The following is a 19,708-nucleotide window of genomic DNA, read 5'->3' as shown; positions in this document are numbered from 1 at the left end:
TTCACTTACCATAATGGCATGTGTTTTTCATGATATTTGTAAGCATTATTTTAATGGCTATGTTATTCTTTAAGTGTAAAGACAAGAAATCCCTTTACTGTTTGATACGGGTTGGCTCTGTGTACCCACCCAAATCTTATCTGCAACTGTACTCTCATAATTTCCACAAGTTGTGGGAGGGACCCTGGGGGAGATAATTGAATCACGGGGGTGATTCCCGCATACTGTTTTCATGGCAGTGAATAAGTCTCAGGAGATCTGAGGGTTTTATCAGGAATCTCTGCTTTTGCATCTTCCTCCTTCTCTCTTTGCTTGCTGCCAACTCTGTAAGATGGGACTTGCTCCTTCTTGCCTTGCACCGTGATTGTGAGGCTTCTTTGTAAGTCCAATTAAACCTCTTTCTTTTATAAATTGCCCAGTCTTTCTTTATCTGCAGCTTGAAAACGAACTAATGCACTGTTCCTCTATACTTTTACTTATAGTTTGTTTCCAATTGTTTGTTATAAATCATACTGTGATGAACATATTGAGACACAATTTGTTCTCATTATTTCCTAATGATATATTCTCAAAAGTGGAATTGCTGGGCCACAGTTATATGTTAAGCAGCATAGTAAGGTTAACAGACAATGTAATTAAAACTCCAGATATGGGAGTTCAAATTCCAGCACTTTTTTCTAAATTACTTTGTAACATTGGTCAAATGAGTTCATTGATCTGGTCTTCAGTTTCCTCACCTACAATATAAGAAGGTTAGACTAAATTATTCGTATTTTAGGGTGCCTACCTTTGTTATCTATGAGTGCATAACAAATTATCCACAAAACTGTGGCTAAACCAACAATTATTCTGTTATTTTCGATGATTCTGTGGGTTGACTGTGTCTCAGCTGTATCATCTTCTGCTGGTCTTGCTCATAAATCCTTACACAACTGCAGTCAGATGGGAGCTCCATATTCAATATCCAAGATGGAATGTCCAAGATGGATACACTCATGTAGCTAGCACCTTAGCAGGGATAGCTGGGATCAGCTGGGATCCTAGGAAAACTGGGCTTCCTTCTCTCTCCCTGTAGCCTCGGGGTGTCCCCTCTTCATATGACCTCTCTATAGAGTATTTTCATGTTGTCTCTCCATGTGGTCTCTCCTTCAGGGCAACAGAACTTCTTATGTGGAAACTCTGGCTCTCAGAAATTCAAATATATCATCACTTCTACCACCTTCTCTTGCAACAGCAAGTCACAGGATCAGCTCAGCTTCAAAATGAGAGGGACAATGCGAAGGCATGGATACTAGAGGCCATCTTTGGCAAACAGCTATCACATAGTACCTGACTGCAATAGGGTCCTTAGAGCTCTAGGACTTTAATTATGTGAAAATTTGCAATCCATATGTGGCAAGTGCTATGACAGTCTGCGTATCACATTAGGGACAATGTAGTGAATCTCTCTTATCAAGGATGTTTATTTTACTAGAACACTCAATTTATCAACCCTTCCAGGGAAGAAGTGAAAGTATTCACAGAAAGAATACCGGAAGCATTCTTTTACTTTTGGGAAAAAAAAATAGAGAAGATTTACTCTACTTGTATTAAAATAATTGCACTATCCTCTTTGTGCTGACAGTCTCTACATTTACATGTTAGCTATCTGCTGCACAGAAGATACACATCAATTGAAACTTCCCACACCCTACCCCAAGAAGAGTACCTGGTGGAAGATCCAACAGAGTCTGGGAGTAATGGAGTTTTCTCGCATGGAGTTCAAAAGACAGTAATTCTGACTGGGTTTTACTGACACTCCATATGACTGGGGAAACCAAAAAGAGATTAACCAGAAATGAGCCTTCAGAGCAATGAAAAATGAATCTCTTTTGCCCATCCTCACCTAATAAAATATTCTGTTCCTTTCAACAGATTAATTTTATTATGCAATAGCTGGGTATATACACTAAGCCCTAGAACTAAAACTTCCAGGCTGTGATAAAACCAAATAACCATTGTTACAGATGACAAAGCCAGACTCAATGATATTTTATTAATCCTCAATGCCAAATTATAAATGCTTGAGAAAAATATCCTTTTTCTCTCATACTATGGGAAAATGTCAGCTTTTCATTAAGTCTATCTCTTACAACTTAAACATTTGCTCTTTTTGCTGCCTAGCAGTGAGAACTGAAGCTTCAAGAGTGTTTTATTTATTTATATGGCATTTGCCTTGATGTTGCCCAAGTAATAATACATAGTAGCAGAGACAGATGAGAGTTCTGTATCATCCTTTCCCGCAGGGCAAACCAGGCACAAATAGACCTCTAATGAAAAAATCCACAGAGCAGAACAATAAGTAACATGGAATAAAATGAGAAAAAACTTTCTAAACGCAGGCTTTGAAAATTACAGAACAGAAAAATCTCCTACTCAAAGTGGAGTAAGGCCTCTTCAGCTTTCACATTATACAGTGGGTTTTAGTTTCATTACTTGAATGAAGCACTTTAGCACTAACCAGGTTACCTCTAAATCTAATGTAACCTTTTTTGGCTTCAAGGAATAGCAATGACTTCAATGGTGCTTTACTCATAAAATGGTACTCATTCCTAAGTAGCAGCTGAAATAGAGAGTTTTTTGGTATACATTTAGAGGGTACAAATGCTGTTTTGATTCATGAGTATATTGCACAGTAATGAAGTCTGGACTTTTAGTGTAACCATCATCCAAGGAGTGTGTGTTGTAATTTCTCATCCTTCACCCCCCTTTCTCATCCTTCACCCCCCAACACACACACAATTCCAAGTCTCCAATGTCCATTTTTACACACCCTGTATCCACGTGTACATATGACTTAGTTCCCATGCATAACTGAGAACATGTGGAATTTGACTTTTTGTTTTTGAGTTGAGATATAGAGATTTAAACAAAATATAAATATGATTACCCCAGATGTGCTTATTTCCTGCAAAGCAACTACCGATTTATTCAACAAATACCCTGTGATTGCCAACTACGTGCCAGACACCATGTTAGATCCTAGGAATACATGAGAGAATAAGATATTGCTTTTGTCCTCAGGAAATGTTAGTCCAAAAGAAGCAATAGACCACTAAGCAGGCTGGGGCCCAGGGAAGTGATATCCAGTCAGTCTAGAGCTTCAGGGAAGGAGACCCAGAACTAATAGGTTCTGAGAAAGGAAAGATTCAGGAAAGTTGGTCAAGGAAAGAGGAATGAGGTGAGTGAGCTGTAGGTAGCTGTAGGGGTACTGGCCCTCAGGGAGGAAGTTTCAAGCAAAGGAACATGAAGTGTAAAGGTGCTACGAGCCAAAGATGGCTCTGGGTGACCTCTAGACTTCTTAGATTCAGAAGCTAACACCTACCAGTGTGTACTTCAAAATATTCTATTCTATTTTATGTCTGAGAACAGAAATCACACATCCGTAAGGAGCCCTAAACATGGGTACATACCCATTGTTGTTTTTATCCTTATGTAAGTAAATCATGTTTCACCAGCTTGTCTCCTCACTGGCTACTAAAGGACCTTTTGTCTTCCACAAAATCCACTCCCTTGACCTTGTGCCATTATTTCTGTAGATCACCAGAGGGAATTAAAACTGTCCTCATATATTACTGCTTTCCAACCAGGGATGTTTTGCTTCCCAGGGGACATTGGGCTATGTTGATGAGAAAACATGTTTGGGTAGAAGCCAGGGATGCTGCTAAATATCCTTTAGTATGTAAGACAACTACTACCTCAAAGAAGTATCTGGCCCAAAACATCAACAGTCAAGTGCTGTGGGCCATCACAGGTACTTCTGGAATATTGGGCAAGTCTAAACGCAGGACCTCTTACCTGGTATTCCATCCATGAGGCTATTTGGAGCTATTCCCCAGACCCTGGGGCTACAGGCCTCCTGTCGTCTGCTCTTGAGTGCGTGTCACTGGTGGCTTATGCCACGTTGGGTTTCATACCTCTGATGCCTCCACATGTCCTTAGCCTTTGCCTCCAGAGGAGCTGCTTGCCCAGTATCTGCAGTTCCCACAGGTAATATGGTTTAAGTGGGCTTCATTAAGACATAAAATAATAATTAGGCTTTCCAGGGCATGTATTCCTTGCCGTATTTTGTCAAAATGCTTTAAAGGTACAATTTCCTTTCTTCCTAGAGCAAAACAATACTTTTTATTTGTTTTACAAACAAAGCTATCAACACTGATAGAAGTTAGGTAGTTTTCCCATCTTATACTGCTAATTTGAAAAACCCGAGCTTTAGATTAGAACCAGCTCTGTTTGACTCTTAAACTGTGTTCTCAATCAGTTCACTAAACTGCATGAATTCCAGAGAGGTGTCCATCCTCCATGATTGGTTTTGGCTTAGCCAAAGTCCATAAACAGACTCTTCTCACATTCCCTAAGCCTCATTCTAAAAGAGACCCAGCTTAACTAAATGCTAGCAAATAATATAGTTTGTGGAAAATTGAAAATTTTTTCTCTGTGATATATTTTTAATTTCCTTTAAACTATATTTGCTCTTTTGCAAGGCCCATTTTAAAGCAAATTTCGGTCCTTCTTAACTGCACTGATCTGTCCAGTAAACAAATAATCTCTGTAATCTCTTTTATTGTCCTAAGCAATTTAGCTTCAACTCTCAGCTTTGTTCTATTGTCCTGAGCAATTTGGCTTTGACTTTCAGCTTGCAAACCTCAAGTGAAAAAAATAAAATAAAGTAAGATGTTCTTTTCTACCTTAAAAGGCATGCCATCCATTGTTTCTTAAGACTGGCTGTTGGGGGTTTCTGTCTCAGACCTCATCAAAGTCTTCATTCAAAAAAATTTTTTTTCTTTATAGTATTTAGGGAATAGGGGAATGGAAGAAGATTTCATTGCTAATTTTTAAAAAATTCTTTTTATAATTTTTTCACACATAATTTATCCAACCTCTAAATTAGCTTTTAAGATTTGCTCCACTGAGCGTAAGTTCCTTAAGGAATAATGGTAATCATATAAGCCACTACTCATGATGTTCCAGGCATCGAGTTAATTCATTTATGTAAGACAAAGGTCAGCGAACAACAGACCACAGGCCACATGTGATTAATTGCCTGTTTATGTATGGCCCACAAGCCAAGGATGACTTTTACATTTTTAAATAGATAATACTTTAAACTAAAAGTGTTTAAAAACAAGTGAAAGTTTAGAAAGCATATTCTGAAAAGGATCAGCTATTATGATGATATAAAGATATGTGCCATGCACTGCAATTTTCTATTTTTATAAATTTTAAAACAAGTTATATCTTGATGTGAGCTTGGTAAAGATCTCTCCTCCTCTCCACACTTTTTTTTTCCCCAAATAGCTATGAATTCCAACTTCTTTTTATGTAAGTACAATTTAAAATGTCAAGCCATGTAACATAATTAATAAAATTGACTTTCTTTGTATTGTCTAGACATTTGTTCAAAGACAAAGAGTAAAGCAAGATAATTGAGTTGAGTTGCTACTACATAGCCAAGAAAAGTGTGAATGTGCTGCAGTGATGGGATGGTCCCAAGGGCAACACACTCAGCCAGACTGAAAAAAAAAACAGGAAAGGAAAAGAATGAAGATAAGACATTTTTTTGTCCTACTGAGTCTCTGTATGTTCTTTCTGGCTGTCTGTACCCCTTCTCAATGGCATATTAGCTAGATCTTTTCCTTAATGCTTCAGTTCCGTTTCTCTGCCTATGTAAAGTTTCTCTCTCACACATATTTTGGGACCTCAAGGTCTTCTACTCTGACTAACAAAATTTTGAAAATGTAATTAGCATAGGCCATTCTTGGAAATGTAACCCTATCTAAAGGAACCCATCTCTTATGGTGGAAATCGAGTACATGGCAGGCAATGAGAAAGCTTTTCCTAGGAAAGGGGTGCTGCTCAGATCACCCTGAGGGCTTCATTGGTCCTCTGTGCTGGTGAAGATGGAACTGACTACATCACATGGGTTACTCAGACTATAAAACAATAGGAGACGGGAGAAAAGGAGAGGAAGAGAAATCTCCTTTTTGCTTACTACCTATAAAACATTCCTTTTGCCTCTAGTGGGAGGTGTGTGAAAACAGGATGTACTTGGTATATGCAATAATTGGGGATTGGCCGGAGTAGGAGAGGTTCCAACTATTATATGGCATATATTAAGTTTATTTTATTGTGAATAATTTTGCTTGTGAGGCACTAAAAAAGGGAGAGAGAAAATCACATCTATTATCTATTTTCAGTTATAGTATCTTAATAATGGTCATGTAATTGGTAACTTAGCAATATATTACAGTATTATCTTTAATTTGCCTTTCTAATTTATTTAATATGACCAGATTAAAAAAAAAAAAAAAAAAATCCACAACCCCACACATGCTCTTTCAAGGGTTCTACTTATGGAAAAATACAGAACCCTAATATATTTGTAGAACTTTCTAATACCCTGCCTCATCTATGTTAAATACAGCTTTTTTAAAAAAAGAATATAAATCTGAAAGTGTGCTTATGACTAGTAATGTTTTGGGATAAAAAATTTATTTAAAAGTCATTAAACTTTAAATGCTTTGTTCTTGTAAACTCTTTATGTACTCAACATTTTCTCTTGGAAAGAAATGTGTGAAATAAGGACAGTATTCTTTTTAAAAACTGCTGACATGAACTGTGGCATGAAATACATGCCTTCAGACAGCTCACTGCTTTAACTCTTCAGAGAAAATTTAAGCTTTCACATAATTTCCATTTAATGTCACATTAATTGCATTTCCTTAAGTTATAAAAATATGTGGGATGCTGTAAAATATATCACAATGCTCAATATGGCTCTGGGACATTGCTTTAAGCCAGAGAAGCAACCCAGGGTGAAGGTACAGGACTGGCAACAGCTAGCTATAGTTGAGGGATCCAATCTTCAAGAAGCCAGTACCAGGAAACCAATCATCAGCCATAGCGAGGTATTTACAAATGAGAGTCCCAGCCTCTGCAGTGGGATTTAGGCATGAACCTCTAGGACATTTTAGGTGGAGTGAGCCTGACAACAGCAGGGGTGATCCTATAGGGAGAGAGAGACAATAAGACTCTGTAAATTACTAACAAGTCTGAAGTCTAATTTCCATGAACAGAAATGAACTTTCCCAGAATAAGGCTAAAACCTAGTTTCCAGTGCTGGGTCAAACACTGATGTTGGATTACAACACCAGTGCCTGAGTTCCACAAGTATAGATCACACTCTGAAATTCTTTCTCAACGAGGCTAAGATAAGTCTTAGAAGCTTGGATGGAGTTGAGGCTGCAAGGGATGATTAGGTAGCCCCAGCTGTGGTAAAAGGCAGATGTAATGTTCAAAGCTGGACAGTCTCTGGCAGCAGAAAATCAAATACACATGAAATTATATTTCTTACTGGAGAATGGAAAAGATGGTATTGCATGGGAAGCTTTTAAGGATGGGTGGAATTGAGATAAACAAAGAAAAGTGGGAAAGGGCATTCCAGGTGGAATGACTAACATAAGCAATGGGATAAGGAGTCGCTGTTGAGAAATGACAAATTTTATTATGTGGTTGAGCAAAGGGTGATCAGAAATAGGATGGGCCCCGGTGGTGGTAAGTGAGGTTTTCAGGAGGTTGCATTTGAGGAATGACAGGTAAATAAGGGGTGAAAGGAGGAATACATGAAAGCAGAATGGGCCCAAATAATGACATGCTTTGAGTGCCAGCTTGAGGAACTTAGGGTTTATCTAAAGGCACCAGTTGGCATTCAACATTTGGGGAGGGAATTAATTGAACTTAACTCTCTTTTTGGAGGGTAACTTTGGAGACAGTGTGATGAATTTGCATTCTAGTGGTAGCAAAACATAAGTCTCAAACTAGGAGAGAGCAATAGCAGTACCATAAATCATTTGAAGAACTGTAACTTCAGTATAAAAAATGCATAATTAAGATAACTCAAAACAGTTAAAATTCAAGAAGAAAAACATCTGTTCCCAAATTCTATCACTTGATAAGATGTTCCAGAATTTCCCAGATGCTGGAACCTACCACCAAGATTCTGATTAGTAACTCCTGGAAGGGAGTTGGGAATCCCCATTTTGAACAACGATTTAGGAACAACAGTTGCATACAATGCTTAGTGTCCAACATGTCAAGTGGATAGAAAAGACATAGGGGGCAATTTATTGACCTGGAAAAGTTTACATTGTTGTGTTCTATTTGTGATCATTCTTTTTTTTTTGAGACGGAGTCTCGCTCTGTCGCCCAGGCTGGAGTGCAGTGGCCGGATCTCAGCTCACTGCAAGCTCCGCCTCCCGGGTTCACGCCATTCTCCGGCCTCAGCCTCCCGAGTAGCTGGGACTACAGGCGCCCGCCACCTCGCCCGGCTAGTTTTTTGTATTTCTTAATAGAGACGGGGTTTCACCCTGTTAGCCAGGATGGTCTCGATCTCCTGACCTCGTGATCCGCCCGTCTCGGCCTCCCAAAGTGCTGGGATTACAGGCTTGAGCCACCGCGCCCGGCCTATTTGTGATCATTCTTAAAATGTGTACTATTTACATACTTTTTTCTACATATTTTAAGTTTCAATTAAAGTTATTAAATACTTAAACTGAATAGAGTGCTTAAATAACCAAATAAGAATTTAAATTCGTATTTATTTTAGTTTTTATGTTCTAATTTAATATTTAATTCTGTTAATCAATAGAAACATACTGTGATGGCTAGTTTTCTGCATCAACTTCACTGTGCTAAGAGATGCCCAGATAGCTGGCAAAACATTATTTCCTGCTGTATCTGTGAGGGTAATCACAATATGGGCAGGCATCACTAAATATTTTGAGGGCCTGAGTAGAACAAAAAGTGGAGAAAGGGCAAATTTACTCTCTGTCTGAGCTGAGACATTTATCTTCTGCTGCTCTACGACAGCAGCACTCCTGGTTCTTGGACTTAGTACAGGTTTACACAACCACTGCCTCCCTTCTCCTCACCCTCCATTCTCAGACCTTCAGAATACGACTGAATCACATGCCTGGCTTTCCTGGTTCTACCACTTGCAGACAGCAGTCTGTGGGACCTCCCAGTTTTCATAACGACAATACTCAATTTTTACAATAAGCCATCCCTTCTACATATATTTATATGTATTCTAATGATTCTGTTTTTCTTGAGAACTCTAATAGACATATCTATGTGGAAATTTGGATCTTACAAATATTTAGAAATTCACCATTTTTTGTGCCATTTGAATATTGTCAAACATTATATTTATTAAGTTCACAATAAACCTACCAAGAAACTGCTTCTTTTCAAATTTTTTTAATATTACTTTAAGTTCGGGATACAGGTGGAGAAGGTGCAGGTTTGCTACATAGGTACACATGTGCCATGGTGGTTGCTGCACCTATCAACACATCATCTAGATTTTAAGCCGCTCATGCATTAGGTATTTGTCCTAATGCTCTCTCTCCCCTTGCCCCCCAACCGTTTACAGACCCCGGTGTGTGATGTTCCCCTCCCTGTGTCCATATGTTCTCATTGTTCACCTCCCACTTATGAGCAAGGACATGTGGTGTTTGGTTTTCTGCTCCTGGGTTAGTTTGCTGAGAATGATGGTTTCCAGCTTCATCCATGTCCCTGCAAAAGACATGAACTCATTCCTTTTTATGGCTACATAGTATTCCATGGTGTATATGTTCCACATTTTCTTTATCTAGTCTATTATTGATGGGCATGTGGGTTGGTTGCATGTCTTTGCTATTGTGAATAGTGCTGCAGTAAAGATGTGTGTGCATGTCTTTATAGTAGAATGATTTATAATCCTTGTTTTTAAGATAACTAGTTAATGTATATTCTAAGTGTAAGGTGATGGTAATTCTTCAAAAGAAGAATTGATAAGATTTGGTGACAAATCGTAGTACAAATTACGGAGAAGAGAACAAAAAGATTTCTTGGCAGGTACATAAACATGCTGTCTATTTTAAATATATTTAAAGTATTGATCCTAGTCTCACGTGTAATAAGAGATGCCTCACAAATATCTGTTGAGCTGAAATGTCCATTAAGAAATTGTAGGACCGGCCGGGCGCGGTGGCTCAAGCCTGTAATCCCAGCACTTTGGGAGGCCAAGATGGGCGGATCACAAGGTCAGGAGATCGAGACGATCCTGGCTAACACGGTGAAACCCCGTCTCTACTAAAAAATAAAAAAAAAACTAGCTGGGCGCGGTGTCGGGCACCTGTAGTTCCAGCTACTCGGGAGGCTGAGGCAGGAGAATGGCGTGAACCCGGGAGGCGGAGCTTGTAGTGAGCTGAGATCGCGCCACTGCACTCCAGCCTGGGCGACAGAGCGAGACTCCGTCTCAAAAAAAAAAAAAAAAAAAAACCAAAACTCCTTTGTGGGCCAGGCATGGTGGTTCACACCTGTAATCCCAGCACTTTGGGAGACCAAGGTGGGTGGGTCACCTGAGGTCAGGAGTTCAAGACCAACCTGGCCACCATGGTGAAACCCCGTCTCTACCCAGAATACAAAATTAGCCAGGCATGGTGGCAGGTGCCTGTAATTCCAGCTACTCGGGAAGCTGAGGCAGGAGAATCACTTGAACCCAGGAGGCAGAGGTTGCAGCGAGCCAAGATTGCACCACTGCACTCCAGCCTGGGTGACAGAGCCAGATCCCATCTCAAAAAACAAAACAAAACAAAACAAAACCCATAAAACTGTGTGTTCAAGAGACCCCTATTAAAATGCAGAGCATCTAGTGAGCTAACAGGGGCTTAAACAGTACTAGCCAACATCTCAGAGAGACTTTGCTTTTTACTGAAATAGGCCACCTAACAATGTCAAGGCAGCGAAAGAAGCTTCTTGGCAGTGTGTGAATGATGAAAGGAAGCTGCATTTGAATTGGTGAACTCAGTAAAACAAATTACCCTCCCCAATATGTGTAGACATCACCAAATCTTTTGAGGGGCTGAGTAGAACAAAAAGTGGTGAAAGGGCAAATTTCCTCTCTGTCTGAGCTGAGACATTTATCTTCTGCTGCTCTACGACAGCAGCACTCCTGGTTCTTGGACTTAGTACAGGTTTACACAACCATTGCCTCCCTTCTCCTCACCCTCCATTCTCAGACCTTCAGAATATGACTGAATCACATGCCTGGCTTTCCTGGTTCTACCACTTGCAGACAGCAGTCTGCGGGACCTCCAAGCTTTCATAACCACAATACTCAATTCTTACAATAAGTAACCTCTTCTACATATATTTATATGTATTCTAATGATTCTGTTTTTCTTGAGAACTCTGACTACTAGACATATCTATGTGGAAATTTGGATCTTACAAATATTTAGAAATTCACCATTTTTTGTGCCATTTGAATATTGCCAAACATTATATTTATTAAGTTTACAATAAAACCATCAAGAAACTGCTTCTTTTAAAAATTTTTTGTATTACTTTAAGTTCGGGATACAGGTGGAGAAAGTGCAGGTTTGTTACATAGGTACACATGTGCCATGGTGGTTGCTGCACCTATCAACACATCATCTAGATTTTAAACCCCACATGTATCAGGTATTTGTCCTAATGCTCTCCCTCCCCTTGTCCTCCACCCCCTAACAGGCCCTGGTGTGTGATGTTCCCCTCCCTATGTCTATGTGTTCTCATTGTTCAACTCCCATTTATGAGTGAGAACATGCAGCTTTTGGTTTTCTGTTGCTGTGTTAGTTTGCTGAGAATGTTGATTTCCAGCTTCATCCATGTCCCTGCAAAGGACATGAACTCATTCCTTTTTATGGCTACATAGTATTCCATGGTGTATATGTTCCACATTTTCTTTATCCAGACTACCATTGATGGGCATTAGGGTTGGTTCCAAGTCTTTCCTATTGTAAATAGTACTGCAGTAAACATATGTGTGCATGTGTCTTTATAATAGAGTGGTTTATAATCCTTTGGGTATATACTCAGTAATGGGATTGCTGTGTCAAATGGTATTTCTGGTTCTAGATCCTTGAGGAATTGCCACACTGTCTTCTACAATGGTTGAATTAATTTGCACTCCCAACAACAATGTAAAAGTATTCCTCTTTCTCCACATCCTTGCCAGCATCTGTTGTTTCCTGACTTTATAATGATCAGCATTCTAACTGGCATGAGATGGTATCTCCTTGTGGTTTTGATTTACATTTCTCTAATGACCAGTGATGATGAGCTTTTTTTAGTATGTTTTTTGGCCACATAAATATGTTGTTTGAGAAGTGTCTGTTCATATATTTCACCCACTTTTTGATGGGGTTGTTTTTTTCTTGTAAATTTGCTTAAGTTCCTTGTAGATTCTGCATACTAGCCCTTTGTCAGATGAGTAGATTGCAAAATTTTTTCTCCCATTCTGTAGGTTGCCTGTTCTCTCTGATGATAGTTTATTTTGCTGTGCAGAAGCTCTTTAGTTTAATTAGATCCCATTTGTCAATTTTGGCTTTTGTTGCCATTGCTTTTGGTGTTTTAGTCATGAAGTCTTTGCCCATGCCTGTGTCTTGAATGGTATTGCCTAGGTTTTCTCCTAGCATTGTTATGGTTTTAGGTTTTATGTTTAAGTCTTTAATCTATCTTGAGGTAATTTTTGTACAAGGTGTAGGGAAGGGGGCCAGTTTCTGTTTTCTGCATATGGCTAGCCAGTTTTCCCAGCACCATTTATTAAATAGAGAATCCTTTCCCCATTGCTTGTTTTTGTCAGGTTTGTCAAAGATCAGATGGTTGTAGATGTGTGGTGTTATTTCTGAGGCCTCTGTCTGTTCCATTGGTCTATATGTCTGTTTTGGTACCAGTACCATGCTGTTTTGGTTACTGTAGCCTTGTAGTATAGTTTGAAGTCAGGTAGCAGGATGACTTCAGCTTCATTCTTTTTGCTTAAGATTGTATTGGCTATATGGGCTCTTTTTTTGGTTCCATATGAAATTGAAAGTAGCTTTTTCTAATTCTGTGAAGAAAGTCGATGGTAGCTTGATGTGAATAGCATTGAATCTATGAATTAATTTGGGCAGTATGGCCATTTTCACAATATTGCTTCTTTCTATCCATGAGCATGGAATGTTTTGCCATTTTTTTTGTGTCCTCTCTTATTCCCTTGAGCAGTGGTTTGTAGTTCTCCTTAAACAGGTCCTTCACATCCCATATAAGTTGTATTCCTAGGTATTTTATTCTTTTTGTAGCAATTGTGAATGGGAGTTCATTCATGATTTGGATCTCTGCTTGTCTATTGTTGGTGTATAGGAATGCTTGTGATTTTTGCACATTGATTTTGTATCCTGAGACTCCGCTGAAGTTGCTTATCAGCTTAAGGATTTTGGGGCTTAGATAATGGGGTTTTCTAAATATACAATTATATCCTCTGCAAACAGAGACAATTTGACTTCCTCTCTTCCTATTTGAATACTCTTTATTTCTTCTTCTTGCCTTATTGCCAGAATTTCCAGTACAATGTTGAATAGGAGTGGTGAGAAAGGGCATCCTTGTCTTGTGCCGGTTTTCAAAGGGAATGCTTCCAGCTTTTGCCCATTTAGTGATATTGGCTATGGGTTTGTCATAAATAGCTCTTATTATTTTGAGATATGTTCCATCAATACTTAGTTTATTGAGAGTTTTTAGCATGAAGGGGTGTTGACTTTTTCTGCATCTACTGAGATAATCATGTAGTTTTTGTCATTGGTTCTGTTTATGTGGTGGATTACATTTATTGCTTTGTGTATGTTGAACCAGACTTGCATTCCAGGAATGAATCTGACTTAATCATGGTGGATAAACTTTTTGATGTGCTGCTGGATTCAGTTTGCCAGTAGTTTATTGCAGATGTTCACATTGATGTTCATCAGGGATACTGGGCTGAAATTTGCTTTTTCTGTTGTGTCTCTGCCAGGTTTTGGAATCAGGGTGATGCTGGCCTCATAAAATGAGTTAGGGAGGAGTCTCTCTTTTTCTATTGTTTGGAATAGTTTCATAAGGAATGGTAGCAGTTCTTCATTGTTCGGCTGTGAATTGTCTGGTCCTGGGCATTTTTTGGTTGGTGGGCTATTGATTACTGCCTCAATTTCAGACCTTGTTATTGGTCTATTCAGGTATTTGACTTCTTACTGGTTTAGTCTTGGAAGGGTGTATGTGTTCAGGAACGTATCCATTTCTTCTAGATTTTCCAGTTGATTTGTATAGAGGTGTTTATATTATTCTTTGATGGCAATTTGTGTTTCTGTGGGATCAGTGGTAATCTCCCTTTATCATTTTTTATTGTGTCGTTTTGATTCTTCTCTCTTTTCTTCTTTATTAGTCTGGTTAGTAGTCTACCTATTTTGTTAATCTTTTCAAAAACCCAGCTCCTGAATTCATTGAACTTTTGAAGGGTTTTTCGTGTCTCTATCTCCTTCAGTTCTGCTCTGGTCTTAGTTATTTCTTGTCTTCTGCTAGCTTTTGAATTTGTTTGCTCTTGCTTCTCAATTTCTTTTAATTGTGGTGTTAGGGTGTTCATTTCAGATCTTTCCCACTTTGTGATGTGAACATCTAGTGATATAAATTTCCCTATTAACATTGCTTTAGTTGTGTCCCAGAGATTCTGGTACATTTTCTCTTTGTTCTCATTGGTTTTCAAAGAACTTATTTCTTTCTGCCTTATTTCGTTATTTACCCAGTAGTCATTCAGGAGCAGGTTGTTCAGTTTCCATGTATCTGTGCAGTTTTGAGTGAGTTTCTTAATCCTGAGTTCTAATCTTATTACACTGTGGTCTGAGAGACTGTTTGTTATGATTTCCATTCTTTTGCATTTGCTGGGAAGTGTTTTACTTCAAATTATGTGGTCAATTTTAGAATAAGTGCTACGTGGCACTGAGAAGAATGTATGTTCTGTTATTTTGTGGTGGAGAGTTCTGTAGATATCTATCAGGTCTGCTTGGTCCAGAGCTGAGTTGAAATTCTGAATGTCCTTGTTAATTCTCTGTCCCCTTGATCTAATATTGACAGTGGGGTGTTAAAGTCTCCCACTATTATTGTGTGGGAGTCGAAGTCTCTTTGTATGTCTCTAAGAACTTGTTTTATGAATCTGAGTGCTCCTGTATTGATTGCATATATATTTAGGATAGTTAGCTCTTCTTGTGGCATTGATCCTTTTACCATTATGTAATCTCCTACTTTGTCTTTTTTGATCTTTGTTGGTTTAAAGTCTGTTTTATCAAAGACTAGGATTGCCATCCCTTTTCTTTTCTTTCCATTTGCTTGTTAAATATTCCTCCATCCCTTTATTTTGAGCCTTTGTGTGTCTTTGCACGTGATATGGGTCTCCTGAAGACAGTACACTGATGGGTCTTGACTCTTTATCCAATTTACCAGTCTGTATCTTTTAATTGGGGCATTTAGCCTGTTTACATTTAAGGTTAATATCGTTATGTATGAATTTGATACAGTCATCATGATGCTAGCTGGTTATTTTGCACATTGGTTGATGCAGTGAGAAACTGCTACTTTAATATCACAAACAAGAAAATATGATGTCTTCTTTCACCACAATGCAAAATAAAACTAAAAACTAATTACATGTATAATTTTATATATTTTCATGATTAAAACTGAAGAAGTTAATAAGTTTTAATGCAAGAAGTCAAAAAACAAAACAAAAGGGATAGTAAGGCAAAGTAGGGGAAGATAATTATCAATGAGTTTGGAAACAGGAAGAAAAGAAGATTTATGTGAATAAAATAGTGTTTTTTGTCTTTGTAGTTATCTATTACTCCAGTATACAAAAATGGCTTGACAGAGTTTAATCAAATTAAAAAGTGTGTATTACATGGCACTCACAAAATTAAATGTATAGGTGTCATATTAAGCATGTCATGAGTTAGGCATTCATTCCCCAGAGCACTTGTAATACAGGAAGGTAAAAGAGGCCCACACAATTGCAGATTGGGAAAGATATGCCACGAAAATTAATTTGCATTGGGAAGAGACAGCAAATAATGGATCACATACAAGTCATCGAATAGAAATCATATTAACTCATGATATTTTACTTGACAATGAGCTGCTTCTCAAATAGGTGATGTAAGTTATATGCTTTAGGTGACAAGTAGCTAGAATTTATGCTTGTTAATGGTTTTCCTAAGCAGTTAAGTAATTCTCATACAACATAACCCCAATTTTTAGGAAAAACAATCAAATCTGCACGTGCACAGAGCAATATATATATGTTTATATAAATATATTGTTCTATATATATAACAAGTATTCTATACTGCCTTATTATGTATATGTTTATATATAATTATATAGGACATCAGCACTCCTGGTTCTTGGCCTTAGTAATATATAAAATATGTATATAATAACATTTTATATATGTAAGATATATATATGTAAGCACATATATAAAATATAGATATAAATTAATATTATAAAAGTATAAAATAATTGTGAACATACATAAAATAATTATGTATAAACATATACATAATAAAGTATTTGTATCAAATATATGAAAACCTTTAACATGTCAATGAGAAGAAACAACACAATAAACAATCATCAAAATTTGAAAGAAGGCATACACAAGACAGATGAGCACATAAAAAGATGTTCTAGTATCATTAGTCATTTTACAAATGCCCATTAAAGCCGCAGTAAGATACCACTCCATAACCACTAGAATGGCTAAAATTAAAAAGATCATGAATAACAAGATTTGGTGAGGATATAAAACATGAGGAAGTCTCACACACTGTTGGTTGGAACAGTCTGGACATTTCTTATGGAGTTAAAGATACACTTAAAACACTGAGGAATCATCCTGCCTGGGTACACAAGAAAAATGTAAAGATACGGCCACAAAATAACTTGTACCTGAATGTTCATAATATATTTATTAGCCAAAAACCAGAGGCAAGTTGATCTTTCTTCAAATAACTAATAGATAAACAACAAGGATGAATTTCCAAAATATTATACTAAGTGAAAAAGCCCAGACATAAAAGACTACAGGATGAATTCATTTATCTGAAATTGAAGCCAAGAAGTGCTCTACTGACTGAATGCATGTCAGGGCTTTCCAGAGGCTGGAGAGGTCTAAAAGGAATTGACTGCAGAGGAATACAAGGACGCTTTTTTGTGGCGATAGAAATGCTCTAATCTGGATGATGGTGGTAGTTACATGACAAGCACATTTGTCAAAACCCCTCAAATTTACACTTAAAGTAGATAACATTTCTTCCATATACATTATTCCACAATTAAACTGCTTATTTTAAAGTCTGCTTAAACAGATAATCTCCATAACAATGGATATTTCCTAAATGCCAAATAGCTAAATGAATTATGATTTATCTTTTGGTCACTGAAATTTTATCATCCCAAACTGATAATTCTTTTTGAAGACTTTTAATTGGAAAGGTTAAACAAACAAAGTAATTCTCATAAAACATAATCTCAATTTTAAAGAGAAACAATCAAATCTGTACATGCACATATTTAGAAGAAAATATGAAAGGAGCATTAACAGTTATTTCTCAATGTGATAATATTAGTGATTATTTTAATTTCTTCATTTGCTTTCCAATGTCTTTCTAATTTTACATAATATACTTGTATTACTATTTTAAACAAAAATAAATGAACAAAATTTAAAAAAATTTTTTAAGAAACTCTAGCTTATAGAATGAAAATAAAATGTCTTAGAATGGCATCCAATGCCCTCTCACCTCTAGCTCTGGCCTCAGTTTCCCCCCTACCCACACAGAAATTGTACTCCTTCCCTGCCATCTGAATTCTCTCTAGGCTTCCAAGTCTTTGTATGTGCTATTCGCTATTTGGGAAAATGCTTGTTCTCACACCTCATCCACCTCAAACCTTCTTGTTGTCCTTTAAGAATCAACTCAAGTACTTCCTCTGTTCTCATTTGGAACAGTTTTCTACTTCAAAACATTAGTATATGCTATCATGCTATGCCTATGATACAGGATCCCAGATTTCTTTTTCGGTATTGGGTAGGATTGACAAGGGGGTAGTAAATAACTCCTAAATTTCATGTGACTTGCCACAGCAAAACTTTTCTTCTTTCATGTTTCCATGTCCCACATGAATTTGCAGAGGCTTTGTTGTACATGGTCTCTCAGAACCTCAGGCTGTTGGAAGTTTCACCATCTTGTAGCTGCTCCCAGTGGCAAAGAGCAACCAAAGAGCTACATGTAAGTGTTTCACTGCTTCATCCCAGAGAAGGCACAATATCAATATTGCCCCTATTTCATGACCAGATCATATCATATTAGCCTCCCCACTGGTAAGGAAGCTGGGAACTTTGGGGGAATATGAGCTTTACTGTCTCTACCACACTTCCACCACTTGATGAGTTCTCAAAAGATGAGGACTGTGCTATGCTCACTGAGCTTTGTATCTCCTGCACTGAATATAAGGCCTGGCTTTTAGTAGATGCTTAAGAGCACTTTGGTGAACGAATGTATAAATGAAAGTATGTTGTGTGACTTAAAAATAAACAAAAAGATATGTTCCTGAATGAGAGAAGTTGAAATTTAGTAAGAAATAGTAAACATTAGGAAAAAACACATAACTAAGCATTGATCTATATTCCAACTTCAACAGATGGAGATCTACAAACTTAATAGTATGTCTCAAAGAGATTGAGTAGAATTTAGACAAAAAAAAAAAAAAAAAAAAGGAAAAATTTGAGGAAGGAGAAAGTAAATAGGTAAAGGGTAAAATGTAACCATGACCATAATAAGTCTGTGGGAATTTCAGGTAACTGACTATGGTATACTGAATAACAGTCCCCAAAAGATGCCCATATCCTAATTCCACAACCTGTGAATTTTACCTTACATAGCAAAATAGACTTGATAGATGTGCTTAAGGATCATGAAATGGGTACAGTATCCTGGGTTATCCAGATGATCCTAATAATATAATCACAAGGATCATTTAAAAGGAAATAGGAGATCAGAGTGGGTAGTAGATGTGATGACAAAAGCTTAAGATTGGAGTATGGTGAGGAAGGGGCCACTATCTGAGGAATGCGGGCAGCCCCTAGAAGCTAGAAAAGGCAAGGAAATGGGTTTCCCCTGAGCCTCTAGAAGAAACAGACACCTTCGTGTTACTGATTTTGAACTTTTGACTTTCAGAACTGTAAGAAAATATATTTGCATTGGTTTAAGCCATTATGTTTGTGGTAATTTGTTATAGCAGCCACAGAAAATGCACACATTCATCAATCTGCCTAGAAAACACAAAGTTGGTCCAAAAAAATAGAGATAAAATCATACAGGTAAGACTAAGAAAGACTGGTAAAGAAAAAACCATTGAACCAAGTAGAACACAAAGAAAAAAACTAGCATTATGGCATGCAAGTTGGCACTAGGCACAGTCCTTGATACTTCACCAATGTTTTCTCCATCTAATCCAGACACCAAGCTCCATGGAGGTTCACATCTCCATTTCACAAATGAGAATGTAGCGGTTCTGAGAGGTTAAGTAACCTAATATTCACGAGACTAATATGTGGAGGATTCAAGATTTGAACTCAAGTCTGTCTCACCACGTCAAGATGAGGTAGAAAACAAGAATACTATTCCTAACAGTGTGATATAAATATTTAATACATAAAATGATTTCCTATGCACCATTTTGACTAATCATTACAATAATCCTGTAAGGAAGGCAGGGTAGGTATTTTTCGTTATATTTTGTGGATAAA

At 37.5% G+C, this 19,708-nt stretch overlaps 1 long non-coding RNA gene across 1 annotated transcript in view; it reads right to left on the bottom strand.

Moving 5' to 3' along the window:
- Positions 1-2,586, bottom strand: part of LOC112610741 — a 51,293-nt gene extending 48,707 nt beyond the window's left edge. The window contains exons 1-2 of the long non-coding RNA XR_003116477.1: positions 2,527-2,586; positions 1,709-1,797 (exon numbers count right to left, since the gene is read on the bottom strand). This is a non-coding gene — a long non-coding RNA (uncharacterized LOC112610741). The remainder of the gene's footprint in view (positions 1-1,708; positions 1,798-2,526) is intronic.
- Between the last annotated feature and the right edge of the window lie 17,122 nt (positions 2,587-19,708).

The sequence above is a fragment of the Theropithecus gelada genome, chromosome 17, assembly GCF_003255815.1.
Source record: "Theropithecus gelada isolate Dixy chromosome 17, Tgel_1.0, whole genome shotgun sequence".
Classification (NCBI taxonomy): domain Eukaryota; kingdom Metazoa; phylum Chordata; class Mammalia; order Primates; family Cercopithecidae; genus Theropithecus; species Theropithecus gelada.
The sequence above is the reverse complement of the archived record's forward strand: the minus strand, read 5'-3'. Positions and strand labels throughout refer to the sequence as shown.